At 43.3% G+C, this 11,811-nt stretch overlaps 43 non-coding genes across 43 annotated transcripts; all 43 read right to left on the reverse strand.

The window, feature by feature from the left end:
• Positions 1-959: 959 nt before the first annotated feature.
• trnan-guu lies at positions 960-1,033 on the reverse strand. Its single transcript has one exon. It is a non-coding gene; the product is annotated as a tRNA-Asn (tRNA).
• Positions 1,034-1,619: 586 nt separating this feature from the next.
• Positions 1,620-1,691, reverse strand: trnan-guu. Its single transcript has one exon. It is a non-coding gene; the product is annotated as a tRNA-Asn (tRNA).
• A 57-nt stretch (positions 1,692-1,748) lies between these two features.
• On the reverse strand, positions 1,749-1,820 carry trnac-gca. The gene has a single exon. It is a non-coding gene; the product is annotated as a tRNA-Cys (tRNA).
• Positions 1,821-2,142: 322 nt separating this feature from the next.
• trnar-acg lies at positions 2,143-2,215 on the reverse strand. Its single transcript has one exon. It is a non-coding gene; the product is annotated as a tRNA-Arg (tRNA).
• A 93-nt stretch (positions 2,216-2,308) lies between these two features.
• On the reverse strand, positions 2,309-2,380 carry trnah-gug. Its single transcript has one exon. It is a non-coding gene; the product is annotated as a tRNA-His (tRNA).
• Positions 2,381-2,438: 58 nt separating this feature from the next.
• trnac-gca lies at positions 2,439-2,510 on the reverse strand. The gene has a single exon. It is a non-coding gene; the product is annotated as a tRNA-Cys (tRNA).
• A 322-nt stretch (positions 2,511-2,832) lies between these two features.
• trnar-acg lies at positions 2,833-2,905 on the reverse strand. The gene has a single exon. It is a non-coding gene; the product is annotated as a tRNA-Arg (tRNA).
• Positions 2,906-2,997: 92 nt separating this feature from the next.
• Positions 2,998-3,069, reverse strand: trnah-gug. The gene has a single exon. It is a non-coding gene; the product is annotated as a tRNA-His (tRNA).
• Positions 3,070-3,126: 57 nt separating this feature from the next.
• Positions 3,127-3,198, reverse strand: trnac-gca. Its single transcript has one exon. It is a non-coding gene; the product is annotated as a tRNA-Cys (tRNA).
• Positions 3,199-3,507: 309 nt separating this feature from the next.
• trnar-acg lies at positions 3,508-3,580 on the reverse strand. Its single transcript has one exon. It is a non-coding gene; the product is annotated as a tRNA-Arg (tRNA).
• Positions 3,581-3,801: 221 nt separating this feature from the next.
• Positions 3,802-3,873, reverse strand: trnac-gca. Its single transcript has one exon. It is a non-coding gene; the product is annotated as a tRNA-Cys (tRNA).
• Positions 3,874-4,195: 322 nt separating this feature from the next.
• Positions 4,196-4,268, reverse strand: trnar-acg. The gene has a single exon. It is a non-coding gene; the product is annotated as a tRNA-Arg (tRNA).
• Positions 4,269-4,361: 93 nt separating this feature from the next.
• Positions 4,362-4,433, reverse strand: trnah-gug. The gene has a single exon. It is a non-coding gene; the product is annotated as a tRNA-His (tRNA).
• Positions 4,434-4,490: 57 nt separating this feature from the next.
• On the reverse strand, positions 4,491-4,562 carry trnac-gca. Its single transcript has one exon. It is a non-coding gene; the product is annotated as a tRNA-Cys (tRNA).
• A 322-nt stretch (positions 4,563-4,884) lies between these two features.
• Positions 4,885-4,957, reverse strand: trnar-acg. The gene has a single exon. It is a non-coding gene; the product is annotated as a tRNA-Arg (tRNA).
• Positions 4,958-5,049: 92 nt separating this feature from the next.
• On the reverse strand, positions 5,050-5,121 carry trnah-gug. The gene has a single exon. It is a non-coding gene; the product is annotated as a tRNA-His (tRNA).
• Positions 5,122-5,178: 57 nt separating this feature from the next.
• On the reverse strand, positions 5,179-5,250 carry trnac-gca. The gene has a single exon. It is a non-coding gene; the product is annotated as a tRNA-Cys (tRNA).
• Positions 5,251-5,572: 322 nt separating this feature from the next.
• On the reverse strand, positions 5,573-5,645 carry trnar-acg. Its single transcript has one exon. It is a non-coding gene; the product is annotated as a tRNA-Arg (tRNA).
• Positions 5,646-5,737: 92 nt separating this feature from the next.
• On the reverse strand, positions 5,738-5,809 carry trnah-gug. Its single transcript has one exon. It is a non-coding gene; the product is annotated as a tRNA-His (tRNA).
• A 57-nt stretch (positions 5,810-5,866) lies between these two features.
• Positions 5,867-5,938, reverse strand: trnac-gca. Its single transcript has one exon. It is a non-coding gene; the product is annotated as a tRNA-Cys (tRNA).
• A 322-nt stretch (positions 5,939-6,260) lies between these two features.
• On the reverse strand, positions 6,261-6,333 carry trnar-acg. The gene has a single exon. It is a non-coding gene; the product is annotated as a tRNA-Arg (tRNA).
• A 92-nt stretch (positions 6,334-6,425) lies between these two features.
• trnah-gug lies at positions 6,426-6,497 on the reverse strand. Its single transcript has one exon. It is a non-coding gene; the product is annotated as a tRNA-His (tRNA).
• Positions 6,498-6,554: 57 nt separating this feature from the next.
• On the reverse strand, positions 6,555-6,626 carry trnac-gca. The gene has a single exon. It is a non-coding gene; the product is annotated as a tRNA-Cys (tRNA).
• A 322-nt stretch (positions 6,627-6,948) lies between these two features.
• trnar-acg lies at positions 6,949-7,021 on the reverse strand. Its single transcript has one exon. It is a non-coding gene; the product is annotated as a tRNA-Arg (tRNA).
• A 92-nt stretch (positions 7,022-7,113) lies between these two features.
• On the reverse strand, positions 7,114-7,185 carry trnah-gug. Its single transcript has one exon. It is a non-coding gene; the product is annotated as a tRNA-His (tRNA).
• A 57-nt stretch (positions 7,186-7,242) lies between these two features.
• trnac-gca lies at positions 7,243-7,314 on the reverse strand. Its single transcript has one exon. It is a non-coding gene; the product is annotated as a tRNA-Cys (tRNA).
• A 322-nt stretch (positions 7,315-7,636) lies between these two features.
• trnar-acg lies at positions 7,637-7,709 on the reverse strand. The gene has a single exon. It is a non-coding gene; the product is annotated as a tRNA-Arg (tRNA).
• Positions 7,710-7,801: 92 nt separating this feature from the next.
• trnah-gug lies at positions 7,802-7,873 on the reverse strand. The gene has a single exon. It is a non-coding gene; the product is annotated as a tRNA-His (tRNA).
• Positions 7,874-7,930: 57 nt separating this feature from the next.
• Positions 7,931-8,002, reverse strand: trnac-gca. The gene has a single exon. It is a non-coding gene; the product is annotated as a tRNA-Cys (tRNA).
• A 322-nt stretch (positions 8,003-8,324) lies between these two features.
• trnar-acg lies at positions 8,325-8,397 on the reverse strand. The gene has a single exon. It is a non-coding gene; the product is annotated as a tRNA-Arg (tRNA).
• Positions 8,398-8,489: 92 nt separating this feature from the next.
• Positions 8,490-8,561, reverse strand: trnah-gug. Its single transcript has one exon. It is a non-coding gene; the product is annotated as a tRNA-His (tRNA).
• Positions 8,562-8,618: 57 nt separating this feature from the next.
• trnac-gca lies at positions 8,619-8,690 on the reverse strand. Its single transcript has one exon. It is a non-coding gene; the product is annotated as a tRNA-Cys (tRNA).
• A 322-nt stretch (positions 8,691-9,012) lies between these two features.
• On the reverse strand, positions 9,013-9,085 carry trnar-acg. The gene has a single exon. It is a non-coding gene; the product is annotated as a tRNA-Arg (tRNA).
• Positions 9,086-9,177: 92 nt separating this feature from the next.
• On the reverse strand, positions 9,178-9,249 carry trnah-gug. The gene has a single exon. It is a non-coding gene; the product is annotated as a tRNA-His (tRNA).
• A 57-nt stretch (positions 9,250-9,306) lies between these two features.
• trnac-gca lies at positions 9,307-9,378 on the reverse strand. The gene has a single exon. It is a non-coding gene; the product is annotated as a tRNA-Cys (tRNA).
• Positions 9,379-9,700: 322 nt separating this feature from the next.
• trnar-acg lies at positions 9,701-9,773 on the reverse strand. Its single transcript has one exon. It is a non-coding gene; the product is annotated as a tRNA-Arg (tRNA).
• A 210-nt stretch (positions 9,774-9,983) lies between these two features.
• On the reverse strand, positions 9,984-10,056 carry trnac-gca. Its single transcript has one exon. It is a non-coding gene; the product is annotated as a tRNA-Cys (tRNA).
• Positions 10,057-10,378: 322 nt separating this feature from the next.
• On the reverse strand, positions 10,379-10,451 carry trnac-aca. The gene has a single exon. It is a non-coding gene; the product is annotated as a tRNA-Cys (tRNA).
• Positions 10,452-10,543: 92 nt separating this feature from the next.
• Positions 10,544-10,615, reverse strand: trnah-gug. Its single transcript has one exon. It is a non-coding gene; the product is annotated as a tRNA-His (tRNA).
• A 57-nt stretch (positions 10,616-10,672) lies between these two features.
• trnac-gca lies at positions 10,673-10,744 on the reverse strand. The gene has a single exon. It is a non-coding gene; the product is annotated as a tRNA-Cys (tRNA).
• A 322-nt stretch (positions 10,745-11,066) lies between these two features.
• On the reverse strand, positions 11,067-11,139 carry trnar-acg. Its single transcript has one exon. It is a non-coding gene; the product is annotated as a tRNA-Arg (tRNA).
• A 92-nt stretch (positions 11,140-11,231) lies between these two features.
• trnah-gug lies at positions 11,232-11,303 on the reverse strand. Its single transcript has one exon. It is a non-coding gene; the product is annotated as a tRNA-His (tRNA).
• A 57-nt stretch (positions 11,304-11,360) lies between these two features.
• Positions 11,361-11,432, reverse strand: trnac-gca. The gene has a single exon. It is a non-coding gene; the product is annotated as a tRNA-Cys (tRNA).
• Between the last annotated feature and the right edge of the window lie 379 nt (positions 11,433-11,811).

Raw genomic sequence — 11,811 nt, forward strand, 5'->3', positions numbered from 1 at the left:
CCCCTCCCCCGTCGCACCTTCTAACAGAGCCCCCCCACATATAAAATCCCAATTTAACCCCTGGCCTCTGGAGCAGAAATGAAAGAGTTTTAAAAATGTTTACGTTTTGATAAGTTTTTAGGGAAATGTTGTAATATTGCAACGTCGGCCTTAGGTGGGAGCAGAATTTCTGTATTTCTACTCACATTGTCTGAATAAATATATTGAACAACTAAGGGTTCATTTGCAGGATTGATTGCTTACTTAGCCCTATATCAGTATATAGCATGAATAATAATCACACATCACTCATATTTGTTATGAATAATCATTTATCATTTATTAAATAGTAAGTCGCTTTGGATAAAAGCGTCAGCGAAATGCAATTTATGAAAGCCTCACTCAGGATTTTTTTAACAAGTGTTTTTATTGCTCTTGGGGCATTAAAAACAAGATTTTAACTTTAGTTTTTTATATAATATCTGCATTTTCTCTTGTGAAAAACTAAGTCTTAGTTTGGCCATAGTTATTTAATATATAGCGTCATCTCCTGGTTAAATCCTGAAATTGAAAATCTGGCAACGCCCTCTTGGAAAATAGTGGGAGGGCTTAACATTCCCAGATACTGGTCTTTGGCAGGTCTTAGGCAGGTAACTGGCTGGTAGTAGGCAGGAAGCTGTATGCTGGAGTCTGAAATAAGATAGTCCATCTGTACTGGCATTATACTCTGATTCCAAACAACAAAGGGCTGTCTGCTGCATTGGCCGGGAGCCGGGTCTTTCGCGTGGCAGGCGAGAATTCAACTACTGATCCACTAATGCTCACATGATGACCTTTGAATGTAATTGTTGGATAGAAGGAAATTGCGCAACTGGTAATGTGTCACAGTCATTATCATACTTTTTTTCTGGTTCCTTGAGCATTTCAAGGCATCAAGCTTGTTAATTTATGCAAATCAGAATGCTAGTTGAAGCAGAAAACGTCCCTGGGTGGGCTTGAACCACCAACCTTTCAGTTAACAGCCGAACGCGCTAACCAATTGCGCCACAGAGACAGATGCTCCATTAACTTGAGGGTGTTTGGCCTCAATATTCAAGCCCCACCCACAAACGTTTGCTATTCACTTCTTAAAGCCGGGGGTCAATAGCGTGGCCATCATAGAAGATTTTTCAAGCTCCTTTGATTCTATATTTCATGATAAGCTCTTTATCCGTAAAGAAGGGATACATTCCAGTTGTCCTCCCTTACATGGATTTGATGTCTAGCATCTAACTAGAGTTTTCAAATCCCACAGAGTCAGCACCTATAACAACCCACAAAACATCTTTACTGGTACGCCCAAAAGAGCCAAAGAGTAATGTTTTTCACTTTAGCTGATTGCCGGGGAAACCATACATGTGTCTTGTAGACAAAGCTGAGTCGTTGAAGCAAAAACATAAAAGCAGACTAGAACTGCTGCCGTGACCCAGATTCGACTAGCTAGCCAGGAGTCGAACCTGGAATCTTCTGATCCGTAGTCAGATGCGTTATCCATTGCCCAACTAACCCTGTGTTTTTGCAGGAGCTTTTAAACTGTAGAAAATGAACTAAAAATGCAGTAGGTAGGTTGAAGCAAAAACATAAAAACCGACTAGAACTGCTGCCGTGACCCGGATTCGAACCGGGGTTGCTGCGGCAACAACGCAGAGTACTAACCACTATACGATCACGGCCACTGTAGTTCTCCCAGTATTGCAAACATACCATTCTGAAGGCAAGTAGACTTACAAAGGGGGCATCCAGATTTGAACTGGGGACCTCTTGATCTGCAGTCAAATGCTCTACCACTGAGCTATACCCCCTATGACTGACAGAGTTCAGACACGTACTGATAGGCTGGGCATTACTGTAAAGCTCAAATGACCGGAAGTCAAACGCCCACGTAGGCTAAAAACGAAATACTTCACATTCGCTTGGTTTCATGTTGAAGGGCCATAATAGTGTTGTTAATCGTTTCAAATGTTCATTGACTTTGATGCACTGTTTGTTGAGAAGTACTGTTGGAAATGTTGAAAGCCCATTGACCCATCATTATGTCGATCCCTCATTCCAGGTGTACTTTGACGGACAGTTTTTGGAGAAGTACATTAGGAAATGAGGAACAAGTGATTTACTAAAGTGAGACGAGCTAGCCAGGAGTCGAACCTGGACTCTTCTGATCCGTAGTCAGACGCGTTATCCATTGCGCCACTAACCCTGTGTTTTTTGCAGCAGCTTTTAAACTGTAGAAAATGAACTAAAAATGCAGTAGGTAGGTTGAAGCAAAAACATAAAAAACGACTAGAACTGCTGCCGTGACCCGGATTCGAACCGGGGTTGCTGCGGCCACAACACAGAGTACTAACCACTATACGATCACGGCCACTGTAGTTCTCACAGTATTGCAAACATACCAATCTGAAGGCAAGTACACTTACAAAGGGGGGCACCCAGATTTGAACTGGGGACCTCTTGATCTGCAGTCAAATGCTCTACCACTGAGCTATACCCCCTATGACTGACAGAGTTCAGACACGTACTGATAGGCTGGGCATTACTGTAAAGCTCAAATGACCAGAAGTCAAACGCCCACGTAGGCTAAAAACGAAATACTTCACATTCGCTTGGTTTCATGTTGAAGGGCCATAATAGTGTTGTTAATCGTTTCAAATTTTCATTGACTTTGATGCACTGTTTGTTGAGAAGTACTGTTGGAAATGTTGAAAGCCCATTGACCCATCATTATGTCGATCCCTCATTCCAGGTGTACTTTGACGGACAGTTTTTGGAGAAGTACATTAGGAAATGAGGAACAAGTGATTTACTAAAGTGAGACGAGCTAGCCAGGAGTCGAACCTGGACTCTTCTGATCCGTAGTCAGACGCGTTATCCATTGCGCCACTAACCCTGTGTTTTTGCAGCAGCTTTTAAACTGTAGAAAATGAACTAAAAATGCAGTAGGTAGGTTGAAGCAAAAACATAAAAAACGACTAGAACTGCTGCCGTGACCCGGATTCGAACCGGGGTTGCTGCGGCCACAACGCAGAGTACTAACCACTATACGATCACGGCCACTGTAGTTCTCACAGTATTGCAAACATACCAATCTGAAGGCAAGTACACTTACAAAGGGGGCACCCAGATTTGAACTGGGGACCTCTTGATCTGCAGTCAAATGCTCTACCACTGAGCTATACCCCCTATGACTGACAGAGTTCAGACACGTACTGATAGGCTGGGCATTAATGTAAAGCTCAAATGACCAGAAGTCAAACGCCCACGTAGGCTAAAAACGAAATACTTCACATTCGCTTGGTTTCATGTTGAAGGGCCATAATAGTGTTGTTAATCGTTTCAAATGTTCATTGACTTTGATGCACTGTTTGTTGAGAAGTACTGTTGGAAATGTTGAAAGCCCATTGACCCATCATTATGTCGATCCCTCATTCCAGGTGTACTTTGACGGACAGTTTTTTGAGAAGTACATTAGGAAATGAGGAACAAGTGATACGAGCTAGCCAGGAGTCAAACCTGGAATCTTCTGATCCGTAGTCAGACGCGTTATCCATTGCACCACTAACCCTTTGTTTTTGCAGCAGCTTTTAAACTGTAGAAAATGAACTAAAAATGCAGTAGGTAGGTTGAAGCAAAAACATAAAAAACTACTAGAACTGCTGCCCTGACCCGGATTGGAACCGGGGTTGCTGCGGCCACAACGCAGAGTACTAACCACTATACGATCACGGCCACTGTAGTTCTCACAGTATTGCAAACATACCATTCTGAAGGAAAGTAGACTTACAAAGGGGGCACCCAGATTTGAACTGGGGACCTCTTGATCTGCAGTCAAATGCTCTACCACTGAGCTATACCCCCTATGACTGACAGAGTTCAGACACGTACTGATAGGCTGGGCATTACTGTAAAGCTCAAATGATCGGAAGTCAAACGCCCACGTAGGCTAAAAACGAAATACTTCACATTCGCTTGGTTTCATGTTGAATAGCCATAATAGTTTTGTTAATCGTTTCAAATGTTCATTGACTTTGATGCACTGTTTGTTGAGAAGTACTGTTGGAAATGTTGAAAGCCCATTGACCCATCATTATGTCGATCCCTCATTCCAGGTGTACTTTGACGGACAGTTTTTGGAGAAGTACATTAGGAAATGAGGAACAAGTGATTTACTAAAGAGAGACGAGCTAGCCAGGAGTCAAACCTGGAATCTTCTGATCCGTAGTCAGACACGTTATCCATTGCGCAACTAACCCTTTGTTTTTGCAGCAGCTTTTAAACTGTAGAAAATGAACTAAAAAATGCAGTAGGTAGGTTGAAGCAAAAACATAAAAAACGACTAGAACTGCTGCCGTGACCCGGATTCGAACCGGGGTTGCTGCGGCCACAACGCAGAGTACTAACCACTATACGATCACGGCCACTGTAGTTCTCACAGTATTGCAAACATACCATTCTGAAGGCAAGTACACTTACAAAGGGGGCACCCAGATTTGAACTGGGGACCTCTTGATCTGCAGTCAAATGCTCTACCACTGAGCTATACCCCCTATGACTGACAGAGTTTAGACACGTACTGATAGGCTGGGCATTACTGTAAAGCTCAAATGACCGGAAGTCAAACGCCCACGTAGGCTAAAAACGAAATACTTCACATTCGCTTGGTTTCATATTGAAGGGCCATAATAGTGTTGTTAATCGTTTCAAATGTTCATTGACTTTGATGCACTGTTTGTTGAGAAGTACTGTTGGAAATGTTGAAAGCCCATTGACCCATCATTATGTCGATCCCTCATTCCAGGTGTACTTTGACGGACAGTTTTTTGAGAAGTACATTAGGAAATGAGGAACAAGTGATTTACTAAAGTGAGACGAGCTAGCCAGGAGTCGAACCTGGAATCTTCTGATCCGTAGTCAGACGCGTTATCCATTGCGCCACTAACCCTGTGTTTTTGCAGCAGCTTTTAAACTGTAGAAAATGAACTAAAAATGCAGTAGGTAGGTTGAAGCAAAAACATAAAAAACGACTAGAACTGCTGCTGTGACCCGGATTCGAACCGGGGTTGCTGCGGCCACAACGCAGAGTACTAACCACTATACGATCACGGCCACTGTAGTTCTCACAGTATTGCAAACATACCATTCTGAAGGCAAGTACACTTACAAAGGGGGCATCCAGATTTGAACTGGGGACCTCTTGATCTGCAGTCAAATGCTCTACCACTGAGCTATACCCCCTATGACTGACAGAGTTCAGACACGTACTGATAGGCTGGGCATTACTGTAAAGGTCAAATGATCGGAAGTCAAACGCCCACGTAGGCTAAAAACGAAATACTTCACATTCGCTTGGTTTCATGTTGAAGGGCCATAATAGTGTTGTTAATCGTTTCAAATGTTCATTGACTTTGATGCACTGTTTGTTGAGAAGTACTGTTGGAAATGTTGAAAGACCATTGACCCATCATTATGTCCATCCCTCATTCCAGGTGTACTTTGACGGACAGTTTTTTGAGAAGTACATTAGGAAATGAGGAACAAGTGATTTACTAAAGTGAGACGAGCTAGCCAGGAGTCGAACCTGGAATCTTCTGATCCGTAGTCAGACGCGTTATCCATTGCGCCACTAACCCTTTGCTCTTGTAGCAGCTTTTAAACTGTAGAAAATGAACTAAAAATGCAGTAGGTAGGTTGAAGCAAAAACATTAAAGCAGACTAGAACTGCTGCCGTGACCCGGATTGGAACCGGGGTTGCTGCGGCCACAACGCAGAGTACTAACCACTATACGATCACGGCCACTGTAGTTCTCACAGTATTGCAAACATACCATTCTGAAGGAAAGTAGACTTACAAAGGGGGCACCCAGATTTGAACTGGGGACCTCTTGATCTGCAGTCAAATGCTCTACCACTGAGCTATACCCCCTATGACTGTCAGAGTTCAGACACGTACTGATAGGCTGGGCATTACTGTAAAGCTCAAATGATCGGAAGTCAAACGCCCACGTAGGCTAAAAACGAAATACTTCACATTCGCTTGGTTTCATGTTGAATAGCCATAATAGTTTTGTTAATCGTTTCAAATGTTCATTGACTTTGATGCACTGTTTGTTGAGAAGTACTGTTGGAAATGTTGAAAGCCCATTGACCCATCATTATGTCGATCCCTCATTCCAGGTGTACTTTGACGGACAGTTTTTGGAGAAGTACATTAGGAAATGAGGAACAAGTGATTTACTAAAGAGAGACGAGCTAGCCAGGAGTCAAACCTGGAATCTTCTGATCCGTAGTCAGACACGTTATCCATTGCGCAACTAACCCTTTGTTTTTGCAGCAGCTTTTAAACTGTAGAAAATGAACTAAAAATGCAGTAGGTAGGTTGAAGCAAAAACATAAAAAACGACTAGAACTACTGCCGTGACCCGGATTCGAACCGGGGTTGCTGCGGCCACAACGCAGAGTACTAACCACTATACGATCACGGCCACTGTAGTTCTCACAGTATTGCAAACATACCATTCTGAAGGCAAGTACACTTACAAAGGGGGCACCCAGATTTGAACTGGGGACCTCTTGATCTGCAGTCAAATGCTCTACCACTGAGCTATACCCCCTATGACTGACAGAGTTCAGACACGTACTGATAGGCTGGGCATTACTGTAAAGCTCAAATGACCGGAAGTCAAACGCCCACGTAGGCTAAAAACGAAATACTTCACATTCACTTGGTTTCATATTGAAGGGCCATAATAGTGTTGTTAATCGTTTCAAATGTTCATTGACTTTGATGCACTGTTTGTTGAGAAGTACTGTTGGAAATGTTGAAAGCCCATTGACCCATCATTATGTCGATCCCTCATTCCAGGTGTACTTTGACGGACAGTTTTTTGAGAAGTACATTAGGAAATGAGGAACAAGTGATTTACTAAAGTGAGACGAGCTAGCCAGGAGTCGAACCTGGAATCTTCTGATCCGTAGTCAGACGCGTTAGCCATTGCGCCACTAACCCTGTGTTTTTGCAGCAGCTTTTAAACTGTAGAAAATGAACTAAAAATGCAGTAGGTAGGTTGAAGCAAAAACATAAAAAACGACTAGAACTGCTGCCGTGACCCAGATTCGAACCGGGGTTGCTGCGGCCACAACGCAGAGTACTAACCACTATACGATCACGGCCACTGTAGTTCTCACAGTATTGCAAACATACCATTCTGAAGGCAAGTACACTTACAAAGGGGGCACCCAGATTTGAACTGGGGACCTCTTGATCTGCAGTCAAATGCTCTACCACTGAGCTATATCCCCTATGACTGACAGAGTTCAGACACGTACTGATAGGCTGGGCATTACTGTAAAGCTCAAATGACCGGAAGACAAACGCCCACGTAGGCTAAAAACGAAATACTTCACATTCGCTTGGTTTCATATTGAAGGGCCATAATAGTGTTGTTAATCTTTTCAAATGTTCATTGACTTTGATGCACTGTTTGTTGAGAAGTACTGTTGGAAATGTTGAAAGCCCATTGACCCATCATTATGTCGATCCCTCATTCCAGGTGTACTTTGACGGACAGTTTTTTGAGAAGTACATTAGGAAATGAGGAACAAGTGATTTACTAAAGTGAGACGAGCTAGCCAGGAGTCGAACCTGGAATCTTCTGATCCGTAGTCAGACGCGTTAGCCATTGCGCCACTAACCCTGTGTTTTTGCAGCAGCTTTTAAACTGTAGAAAATGAACTAAAAATGCAGTAGGTAGGTTGAAGCAAAAACATAAAAAACGACTAGAACTGCTGCCGTGACCCGGATTCGAACCGGGGTTGCTGCGGCCACAACGCAGAGTACTAACAACTATACGATCACGGCCACTGTAGTTCTGACAGTATTGCAAACATACCATTCTGAAGGCAAGTACACTTACAAAGGGGGCATCCAGATTTGAACTGGGGACCTCTTGATCTGCAGTCAAATGCTCTACCACTGAGCTATACCCCCTATGACTGACAGAGTTCAGACACGTACTGATAGGCTGGGCATTACTGTAAAGGTCAAATGATCGGAAGTCAAACGCCCACGTAGGCTAAAAACGAAATACTTCACATTCGCTTGGTTTCATGTTGAAGGGCCATAATAGTGTTGTTAATCGTTTCAAATGTTCATTGACTTTGATGCACTGTTTGTTGAGAAGTACTGTTGGAAATGTTGAAAGACCATTGACCCATCATTATGTCCATCCCTCATTCCAGGTGTACTTTGACGGACAGTTTTTTGAGAAGTACATTAGGAAATGAGGAACAAGTGATTTACTAAAGTGAGACGAGCTAGCCAGGAGTCGAACCTGGAATCTTCTGATCCGTAGTCAGACGCGTTAGCCATTGCGCCACTAACCCTGTGTTTTTGCAGCAGCTTTTAAACTGTAGAAAATGAACTAAAAATGCAGTAGGTAGGTTGAAGCAAAAACATAAAAAACGACTAGAACTGCTGCCGTGACCCGGATTCGAACCGGGGTTGCTGCGGCCACAACGCAGAGTACTAACCACTATACGATCACGGCCACTGTAGTTCTCACAGTATTGCAAACATACCATTCTGAAGGCAAGTACACTTACAAAGGGGGCATCCAGATTTGAACTTGGGACCTCTTGATCTGCAGTCAAATGCTCTACCACTGAGCTATACCCCCTATGACTGACAGAGTTCAGACACGTACTGATAGGCTGGGCATTACTGTAAAGGTCAAATGATCGGAAGTCAAACGCCCACGTAGGCTAAAAACGAAATACTTCACATTCGCTTGGTTTCATGTTGAAGGGCCATAATAGTGTTGTTAATCGTTTCAAATGTTCATTGACTTTGATGCACTGTTTGTTGAGAAGTACTGTTGGAAATGTTGAAAGACCATTGACCCATCATTATGTCCATCCCTCATTCCAGGTGTACTTTGACGGACAGTTTTTTGAGAAGTACATTAGGAAATGAGGAACAAGTGATATACTAAAGTGAGACGAGCTAGCCAGGAGTCAAACCTGGAATCTTCTGATCCGTAGTCAGACGCGTTATCCATTGCACCACTAACCCTTTGTTTTTGCAGCAGCTTTTAAACTGTAGAAAATGAACTAAAAATGTAGTAGGTAGGTTGAAGAAAAAACATAAAAAACGACTAGAACTGCTGCCGTGACCCGGATTCGAACCGGGGTTGCTGCGGCCACAACGCAGAGTACTAACCACTATACGATCACGGCCACTGTAGTTCTCACAGTATTGCAAACATACCATTCTGAAGGCAAGTACACTTACAAAGGGGGCATCCAGATTTGAACTGGGGACCTCTTGATCTGCAGTCAAATGCTCTACCACTGAGCTATACCCCCTATGACTGACAGAGTTCAGACACGTACTGATAGGCTGGGCATTACTGTAAAGCTCAAATGACCAGAAGTCAAACGCCCACGTAGGCTAAAAACGAAATACTTCACATTCGCTTGGTTTCATGTTGAAGGGCCATAATAGTGTTGTTAATCGTTTCAAATGTTCATTGACTTTGATGCACTGTTTGTTGAGAAGTACTGTTGGAAATGTTGAAAGCCCATTGACCCATCATTATGTCCATCCCTCATTCCAGGTGTACTTTGACGGACAGTTTTTTGAGAAGTACATTAGGAAATGAGGAACAAGTGATTTACTAAAGTGAGACGAGCTATCCAGGAGTCGAACCTGGAATCTTCTGATCCGTAGTCAGACGCGTTAGCCATTGCGCAACTAACCCTGTGTTTTTGCAGCAGCTTTTAAACTGCAGAAAATGAACTAAAAATGCAGTAGGTAGGTTGAAGCAAAAACATAAAAAACGACTAGAACTGCTGCCACGACCCGGATTCGCTGCGGCCACAACGCAGAGTACTAACCACTATACGATCACGGCCACTGTAGTTCTCACAGTATTGCAAACATACCATTCTGAAGGCAAGTACACTTACAAAGGGGGCATCCAGATTTGAACTGGGGACCTCTATGATCTGCAGTCAAATGCTCTACCACTGAGCTATACCCCCTATGACTGACAGAGTTCAGACACGTACTGATAGGCTGGGCATTACTGTAAAGCTCAAATGATCGGAAGTCAAACGCCCACGTAGGCTAAAAACGAAATACTTCACATTCGCTTGGTTTCATGTTGAAGGGCCATAATAGTGTTGTTAATCGTTTCAAATGTTCATTGACTTTGATGCACTGTTTGTTGAGAAGTACTGTTGGAAATGTTGAAAGCCCATTGACCCATCATTATGTCGATCCCTCATTCCAGGTGTACTTTGACGGACAGTTTTTTGAGAAGTACATTAGGAAATGAGGAACAAGTGATTTACTAAAGTGAGACGAGCTAGCCAGGAGTCGAACCTGGAATCTTCTGATCTGTAGTCAGACGCGTTATCCATTGCGCCACTAACCCTGTGTTTTTGCAGCAGCTTTTAAACTGTAGAAAATGAACTAAATATGCAGTAGGTAGGTTGAAGCAAAAACATAAAAAACGACTAGAACTGCTGCCGTGACCCGGATTCGAACCGGGGTTGCTGCGGCCACAACGCAGAGTACTAACCACTATACGATCACGGCCACTGTAGTTCTCACAGTATTGCAAACATACCATTCTGAAGGCAAGTACACTTACAAAGGGGGCATCCAGATTTGAACTGGGGACCTCTTGATCTGCAGTCAAATGCTCTACCACTGAGCTATACCCCCTATGACTGACAGAGTTCAGACACGTACTGATAGGCTGGGCATTACTGTAAAGCTCAAATGACCGGAAGTCAAACGCCCACGTAGGCTAAAAACGAAATACTTCACATTCGCTTGGTTTCATATTGTAGGGCCATAATAGTGTTGTTAATCGTTTCAAATGTTCATTGACTTTGATGCACTGTTTGTTGAGAAGTACTGTTGGAAATGTTGAAAGCCCATTGACCCATCATTATGTCCATCCCTCATTCCAGGTGTACTTTGACGGACAGTTTTTTGAGAAGTACATTAGGAAATGAGGAACAAGTGATTTACTAAAGTGAGACGAGCTAGCCAGGAGTCGAACCTGGAATCTTCTGATCCGTAGTCAGACGCATTATCCATTGCGCCACAAACCCTTTGTTTTTGCAGCAGCTTTTAAACTGTAGAAAATGAACTAAAAATGCAGTAGGTAGGTTGAAGCAAAAACATAAAAGCAGACTAGAACCGCTGCTGTGACCCGGATTCGAACCGGGGTTGCTGCGGCCACAACGCAGAGTACTAACCACTATACGATCACGGCCACTGTAGTTCTCACAGTATTGCAAACATACCATTCTGAAGGCAAGTACACTTACAAAGGGGGCACCCAGATTTGAACTGGGGACCTCTTGATCTGCAGTCAAATGCTCTACCACTGAGCTATACCCCCTATGACTGACAGAGTTCAGACACGTACTGATAGGCTGGGCATTACTGTAAAGCTCAAAAGATCGGAAGTCAAACGCCCACGTAGGCTAAAAACGAAATACTTCACATTCGCTTGGTTTCATATTGAAGGGCCATAATAGTGTTGTTAAAGCGTATGTGATGCGCCGGTGACGATGGCCGCATCGTCTTTGTGCTCCTCTCCAACTTTGCCCATTTTCGTATTTTGTACATATTTCTTTTACTTATGCCGTTTTACTTTTAACATGGTTCGCAACATGCTAGCCGACCGCACCTACTCTGCCATACAATATAGCAGAGAGGAACTTTTCCAATTGCGAAACTTCGTGGACAATATTAACCTCCGACAAACAATGGAGATT

This window comes from Trematomus bernacchii, unplaced genomic scaffold (genome assembly GCF_902827165.1).
Source record: "Trematomus bernacchii unplaced genomic scaffold, fTreBer1.1, whole genome shotgun sequence".
In the NCBI taxonomy this organism is placed as follows: domain Eukaryota; kingdom Metazoa; phylum Chordata; class Actinopteri; order Perciformes; family Nototheniidae; genus Trematomus; species Trematomus bernacchii.